Here is an 8,656-nt window from a genome sequence, read left to right on the forward strand (position 1 = left end):
GCAGAAGTTGGTGAAAAATGACAACACTTTGCTACTGTGTTTGCAGGATCAGAAAATAAAAGAATAAATTCTCAAGTCCTAAACCGATAAACACAAAATTGTCTTTGCACAATAATTAATCATCCTGTAGAACTAATCAGCTGAACCAAAAACTCAACCAGTTTCTGAGGAAGATAGCTATTCAAGGGTGACTATTTGAGATTCGCAGCTCAAATCTGTCCCAGTCGGGTGAACTAAGGTACTCCAAACACACAGGAGTTGGTGCAGACCCACATCCTGAGGATTAGTGTTTGTAAAGATACAAAGATGATAAATCAGTTGCTTTAATCCATGGTCACGATTGTCTCCTTAAGTTTAGTACCTGCTTTTTCAGTTCCGACTGGAATTTAGTACCTTTGCTGATCGGAATCGATAACTTTAATTGGTAGTTTAGAGCTAGGTGCGAGGTGCATTGACACTAATGAAAATAAGTTGCTTAATTCCCCGGCCCTGCAGGAGAATGTGCCAGGGAAGATGACGGGAAAGCAGAGGAAAGTCACAGCTCTCTGCACGCCCTTCCTTGAGGCACAGAGGGATGAGACAGGACGGGACGGGACAGGACGGGACAGGGGCTGATGCGGACAGGCAGCAGGAGGTGGTGCAGGCAGCTGCCTGTGTGTGCCCAGAAGCCCAGGCAGCAGCCGCATCATGGTGTGAGCAGACAGAAGGGCACAGAGAAGTTACTTACATACAAAGGCAGAGGAGAGCCCTGTCACTGCCTGCTGCCCATAGCGAGCGCAGGAGGACCCAAGAGAGCTGGGCTCCCAGCACCACATGGCCCAGCCAGGCTGCTCTGTAGCATCAGAGCTTTAATGGTACCAAGCAGGGCTCTCACCCCTTGAGGAGGAAACTTTTCTTTGTTACTGATCAAACCCAAACTAACAGCAGCCTCTGCTCACTGGGTTGAAGAGGCCATAGGGATCAAAACCCCCACTATCTTCCAATTAAGCTCTTTTGGTAGGGATCAAAATTTAAATGCTGTCACATTTGAAGCTCTCACTCACCAGCAACTAAAGGGTCCAGGCTGGTCCTGTTTCCTTTGAAGCATGCCTGCTGGCTGGAGGTTTCTATAGTGCTTACTTGCAATTACGTCTCTTTTCAACTTCTTTCCCTCTTTTTTTTTTTTTTTTAATTTAAAGAGATTGAGAGGAATTAAAAAACCCTCATCAATCAGATTTATCAAATAAAACTGTAGAGGTAGGGCCAGCTGCAGCTACACATGTCAAACTCAGCTGCAGATACGAAAGGAAAAGCTGTAATTCACTGTTAGGGTGCTCAGCTTTTTGAGGGTTGAGCAGAGAAGCTAATCCTGTTGCTATATTCCTAAACCTACAGAGATGCCTGACTGAGCTGGGTGAGGGCACCCTGGGGTCGGTCCCTGCGTACAGGGGTCAGGACTCTGCGACCTGTGAAAGGGGGATTCTGTGCTGCGCTCACTGCCTGCGTGTGCTCCTTGGCATACAGCTGCGATGTCCCCATTCTCAGGGCTCCTGAAGGACTTGAGGGTCATTTGGTTTCTTTCCTTGTCCTTGGACAACACATGTGGCTGAGCAGCATGGATGCATCATTTATCTAAGATGGGATGCACATGTTATTCTGGTCATAAGAGTTCAAATGAAAGAAGAGAATAATGGCAAAAATTCCCGTTGATTTACATGGGTCAGTATTTTATCAGCCTTATCAAGTTTTGCCTCACCAAGGTCTACTGTTGTTGAATGCTATCAGCTGAGCCACAATGCAGCAAAAAAAATTCAAAAGCCAGTACCATTCCCAGATGCTCACACAAGGATCGTCAGGTGCGGATGAGAGGTACCTTGAGTGGAGCAGAAGCTGAAAATGATGAGGAATAGATGTCATGGGAATGGACAAAGTCAGAGGTGGAGCAGTCTTCACTCTTCTGCCTAGAATTACTGCTATTACCACATAACCCCTGAAGCACTGCAGTTGTGGGACACAAGCAATGCCTGTGATTCTCCTGGAGGTCCTGCTGGCTGCAAAGTGCCTGATCATGACCCTCCTTCTGCTATGGTACAGCGTCAGGGGGGCACTCAGGAATCACAGGTATCCTCTCTTCTCACTCTGGTTTGCCACACTGCTGCCCCAAAGGCCAACTCCATGCAAAGAACAATCCAGAAATTGCTGACGCTTGCAAATAATAATCCTCTTCCTCTTAAAAAACCCCAGGAAATTCAGGGGCAAAGACGTGTTTGTGCATAATGAGAGACACGCAGGGACACAAAAGTGTAGAGGTGCTTCATGATTTTCATCGTAATTATTTTAACAAAAAGTTGTAAAAACTGAGAGAAGGGCTAAGGGGCTTTCCCATCCTACCTGATGCTGTGCATGCACAAGCCTCTGCCCTGGCCTCTCCTGCACCCGAGCGTTCATGGAGATGCTCTCTGACATGACACATCACAGCCTGCCTTCAGACATACATTACAGTGTTGAATGGCACCTTGTGCAGAAAGATAAGGGCATGACATCCATTTTCCCTTCGGACCACCCCAGCAGCTTTGTCTTGCAGTGTGGCTGTGCCGTGGGGTGGCTCCCAGAGCCTTCCCGCACCCAAAACCCGCCGCCCTGCTCCCCCAGGCCATCAATGCTCACCCGTCACGGATACCCCAGGACAGCTCGTGGTGGAGCACACCTGCCTGCACCCCTCGAACACCCTCACTCCTGTGTTTCTGTGCAGTTGAACTCAAAGCTGCTAATGCTGCAAAATACCGGCTGTCTGTGCTGAAACCAAAGCCTGTTGGTTTTTCCACCATCCAGCAGAAAGCGGCAGCAGGGGTAGAAACCACCTTTGACCACTCCTGGCCAAATCCCTTCTACCAGGGGCACAGGAGCCCGTAGCCACTCACCCAGGTTCCCAGCAAAGTTGCTTTCTGCAAATCCAGATGCTTCAGCATCAAACAGCTTCCTTAGCAGAGGTTTCCAGACTACATCTCCCATGGTAAAGCTTTTCAGTCATCGCTCGCTTATGAAACCAAGCTGGTTTCTTAGGCTGCTGCCAGACCCCTGTGTCCTCCAACAGACTCCATCTGCTGGTTTTTCAGACAAGCAACTCCTGCAAGGACAAAATAGACCGAGTTAGATAATATATACTTCATCTTTTGTTTCTCTCAGCAAAACCATGCAGTTTTGAAAATATTTTGTAAATTCAGATTTATGATTATTATTTTTCATACTATGGCTACCACAGTGACCATAAAGAACTTATTGAGGTAATAATGTATTTAAATAACCAATTTTCAAAAAATGGAACCATTGCAATGGATTAACGTTCAAACCATTAATATTCAAACGTATTAAGTCACTTAAAGGATTTTTTTTTGTGTGTACGCACATTTTGGGGTATATTCTCCTCATAATACATGAAGAGAAGATATGCTTTACTGTTGACATTTAGCACATTTTCTTTATTGCTTTTCTTTTCATCATGAGTAAAAGTGTTATTTGTCCACTCAGCCTTCCTCAGGACGAATGCCATCATTTCTGTTTGCAGAGGCAACCAAAAATTAAAGGAAATATTTTAGATGTCAACATTAAATGTCAAAAACCAATTTGAAGTAATTACTAATACCCTGGCACTTATGCATTTTATTCAGAAAATTCCTGTTAAAAATATTCATCGGGGGATATTCAAATTTATTATGTAGAACAACAAAGCGTTAACGTGCTAGCTTCTATTTAATGCTTTAGTTCATAGCAACAAAGATACCAATGGGAAATCATTAAACAAATATGCGATTTTTGCAGCATAATACGTCTATGTTTGGTATCACTTGAAAAAACTCACCGAGCTCAAACCGCCAGAAAAAGTGCAGTGATCAGGCAAAGTACAGCAACATTATGAATGTTAACAGATTTCAGAAAGTGATTTTATGTTAATTCAAATGTTAATGCTGTCCGAGGCTGCTGAAAGGAGCGCGGGGCTGCGGGAGGAGATAGACGTTGCCGGCAGGGGAAGGCACGGGGAACACAAAGGGCTGCCTCTCGGTGTGGCTGGGGGAGTTTTATTAATTATATTTCCTTTAGAGCCCTAACAATAACATGTCAGTAATCTACACATTCTGTACTTAATTGACATTAACGACTTGGCCGGGTCCTGGTCGTCACCGGCGAGCCTCCCCACGCCGTGAGAATCCCGGCCATCTTGCGTTCCTCCAGCCCCGCCGCACAGCCCCAATTAAGTTAATGAGTGCAGGGCCACTGAGCTGCTCCGGCCATCGCCCTTCTCCCAGCCAGGTCCCACCTGCACGTCTTCTAACCTGCTGTCGCACCCCTGAAGGAGCACACGGCTGCCAGCGCAGCCCTGCACAAAGGGACACATTCATGCTCCCCCCGCGCCCCAAAGACGAGCGCCTGGCACGCACAGTTACCCCGGCAGGGTGGGCAGAGGTGGAGGTGAAAGAGGTGCCTCCAGCTTCCCTCTGACACCAACAGCTGACAGAGAGTAAGGGAATTCTCTCGTGCTCGTGAGCAACAGGTCCCAAAACACACACAGCCACCCCAAAGCCACCGTCCCCCGCGCCTGCAGCTGCCCTTGTGGTGGTGACCCATCTGCAGGCACTCTGAGTCATGTACGCAAGTGTCGGCAGTGAAGTCGTGCCTCTCAAAACTATCCCCCCACCCCCACGTTGCCCTGGTATCTCCACCCTTGGTACCCCTCAGCTGCCAGGCAGCAACATGTCCTCAGCCCCCAATGATTTACCTTCTCAAGTCGAACCGTTCCATTCCATCAGTCCCAGGAAGGGGGTCTCTGCAGGCTGCTGGAGGGCAAAGTCCACCTGGAAGCAGGAGGACCCGAACCCGCTGAGCTACCAGCACACCCCAGCCCTGTTGTCACAGGCAGGCAGATCTCAGAAACCGCAGGAGAAATCTGTAGTCTGACCATGGTTCCAGACCATATGCGAGTTACAACAAGGACAAAAACAGCTTCTTCTGGGCAGAGGCACAATGGCTTCTTGGTACATTCAGCCAATGTGTTTCTTGCGTTGTCCCAGCATGACAGTACGTAAAGAAGTCAAGCAAACTTCTCCATGAGCACCGGACTAACAGACCTGCTCTTGTGCATGGCATTTCCTCCTTCCTTGGACCTACCTGTAGCCTCTGCTGAGCCCCCTTCAATGCCAGACGTACATCATGGCTGCCAGTGCTACACTCCTTGATTCCTTCCTCCCCTCTTCCCTCTTGCTTCCCACCTTTCATCCTGCCAGCACGGAAGCCCCAGCTGTCACTCGTCCAGGGGTCTGGCCAAGCAGAGAGCACGGCCACTGAGCTTCTGTCTCTTCTTCACATGGAGGACCGGCAGCCTGTCTGATTCCTGTTTCTTCTTATATTGACAGAAGTCAGATCTTCTTGAAGCTGTCCAATGGAGGAAGCCAACAGACAGGGAAGGAGGGAAACAAAACAAAACACAAAAAAACCCCATGAGTCCAATTCTGATAGGAAATCAGGCTAAAAAATAAAAAAATCAGCACGCTGTCACTGCAAACAAATAGCGTCCTCTATTAGGAGGTTTCAGGACCAGCCAACCCACAGGAGTATCTCTTCCACTCCCAGCAGAACAGGGTGGCCCAGGAAGCGAAACATTCAACAAATTGTTCTGTTGCCACTTCTCAAGGGAAAACATTTGCTTAAAAGCAGTCAGATGAATTTGGAGTGATCTATAGGGCACTTTGTTATGTTAATGACTGTTACCAACTGTCTTTTCTTTATATTAAAGTGTTGACTCATTATCAGTTGGGGCGAGACAAGACAGCTTGCTTGTGCCTTGCAGTCCTTTTGCACTCACCCAAACTATTCATGTGAAGACACTTTAATATGAAGAGACACTGTCTGTGGCAATTATTAATCTCCTGACTGAAGCCCAGAATACTAATAAAACTGCACAGGATCAGCTAACCTTTCCTCAGCACATTCTTCATTCTGCAAGATTTTGGCTTAAATTGAAACATTTTTCTTTGTTTTCACAAGCCTGTGGCTGACAACCAGACTTCCCAAACCAAGATGAAAAAAGTTTTTCACTTGCATTCTGCCGTGCCCAAATAATATCATCATCATTCTAGCATAGGTAAGAGAGGATGTCTCCTGTGAGCCCAGAAACAGCAGCTTTATGAACATCAGAAAGCAAGGTTTTGCAGATTTGGCTGAGGTGAGAAAGCAACATTTTATTCTCAGACCAACCTTAAACCAAAGTGTAACCACCAAACCACTGTGAGCTGTACAGTCCAAATATTACATTGACATCTGGAAAGTACTTAGAAGATGAATATTGGGGTAAAAAACCCCATAGCTGTTATCTTTCAACTCTTCTTATGCTCAATAATTCGTAACATATAGAAAAACTGGGCTGAGGTGCTCAGCTGCAGAGGTTAGTATCTTGATAGAGTACTCCTCTTGAAGTAAAAAAAATCCAAACACCTTACACAGAATTATAAAATAAAGCACCATATTACTCTTTTCTCTCTGAAGTTGTTACTCTGGGCTTCAATCCAAGAACGCTCAAACCATTCATCCCAGTTACACGCAGAGCACGCAATAGGTAAGTTCATGTAACTGGAGTCTGAACATGATAACCTGGCAAATCACAGCTGTCCCTGCTTCTCCTTTTACCTTGGGGGGCAGGGAGGAGCACAAACCACAGCCTTTCCTGCACAGCTTTATTACATTTTTACACACTTTGCAGCGAATGCTTTATTTCCAGTCAAGCCACTTATTTTTAGTTCTATGTGAAGCTTCTTCCATGCATATTTAAGAAAAGCAGCAACAATCCTAGCTCCAGAGTGCAGCAGTGTGTGCTGCCTGCTCACGCCAACCAGCGGCAGTCTCACCCTCTTGGCTTTCATGGATTTCACGTTTCCTTCTGAAAGCTCACACCTGTACACGAGCTACTTTGGACTCCTGACCCTATTGAAAATAAAAGAATCTACCTCCAATGGAAGAAAATACAACATACTAATATATGCTTTTAGTACCAGGAAATCATGTCTGTGGCGTGGCCTTTAGCTGCATGATTTTCCAGAAAATGTTTAGGCTTGTTACTTTTCTCTGTCAGGAAAATAGCTTAGCTCATGGTTAATCCCAGTATCGTTTCTATTTCATGGAATTTTACTGTATACAACCTGTAAAAAACCCAAACATTTGATCTTTTGATTTCGCCTTTATAGCTTGAAAGTCCATACGAAATAAAAACCCTTGTCGGTCCCTCCGCGGGCAGCGCCCCCGCCCCGGCGAGCCTGCGCCCGGCGGCACAGGCGGTGCTGGCCGGGCCAGGGCAGCGGGAGCAGGAGGGGGAGGAAGAGCCGGGCTGATTCCTGCCACGGGCACCATGCACGCAGCTGAACCCCCGATTTATGTGTCAAGTCCGAGCAGGAGATCTCTCCAGAGAGTCTATGAGAGCCCAGGTCAAGGTGACCTCAGCCTTGCCAGCAAGGAGGAGCTGTGCTTAATCCCCAACAAATTCAAGGCTAGATAAAGTCAGAGTTAACCTGTATTATTTCACAGTGTGTGTATCTCCCTTTTATGGGGGGATAGGGTTGTGGGGTAGGAACATATGGAAGGTGAGGGTGTGAGTAACTTGACGCTTTAAATGCATTTTGTTAAATATCTAGAAGCAGCATGTTCCCCAAATAGGAGAAGATTTATACCAACAAACAAGGTAAAGCAGATCCATGCAGTGTCAACCTGTGCACTACCAGTTCCCTTGCTGCACTGCGTATTGCCTCCCTGACTATTTACTAACAGACTTTTACTAACCTTGCAGTGCCCAGACTGGGTGTTAGTCCCATCAAAACCCAGTTGTAGCCTTTGGCAACCCCCAAGCTAAAGTTCAGGTGCCCTGATGGCTCCCTGCCAAGAGGCAACGCTGCAATAAACCTTGTCCACTTGCACCATGGTCTGACTTCACAGCCTACTTGAAGAAAGAGCATTTGAGCCAGCTGCCTTGAACTCAGGCTGCTGCTATGAGACAAGCCAGCTGCGCTGCACATGGAGGAAACAGCACCCAGGAATTCAGAGAAATTCGAGCCAGGCCAAGAGTGCTTGCAGAGCCTGCAGCTCTCATGGGATGCCTGGCTGAGTATCTGTGCAAGCACTCTGCTGAACTCACACCGGCTGCTTAACTCCACCTCGCACAAGCAGGGATGTAATAAAAGCCTTCCTGTTGTAATTCCTGAGAACCAAGAGGAGATGCTGACGTGACACCTAGAAACTGATAGATAGCCACAGGCAGACGATCCTACCACTTCATGGGAGACAAGCTACGCAGAGCTATTTCTGTGAACTCCTGTTAGATAACTACAGCATTTTCAACAGCTTAGCATCTGGAGACTCACGGTGCAGAGTTTTGTATCTTCATCCTTTCTGCTCACCAGCACTCCTCCTTCTCAAGCCCAGCTCACAACCACAGCCTCAGCTTGCTCATTTTGGGTCTATTTCCTTCAATACAGTCACAGCTACCACCAACTTTCAGTTTGGTAGCAGCAGTAATACAAAACTAGCACTCAATTCATTTCTCTTGTTCAAAGTTTCTCCAATGTCCCCAGCTTTCAGGCCAAGGTGAGGTTTTGATACATAGTTATGACAAACCTTTCAGGAGGAGGAAGATAATCAC

Source organism: Caloenas nicobarica, chromosome 9 (genome assembly GCF_036013445.1).
Source record: "Caloenas nicobarica isolate bCalNic1 chromosome 9, bCalNic1.hap1, whole genome shotgun sequence".
NCBI classification, from domain to species: Eukaryota; Metazoa; Chordata; class Aves; order Columbiformes; family Columbidae; genus Caloenas; species Caloenas nicobarica.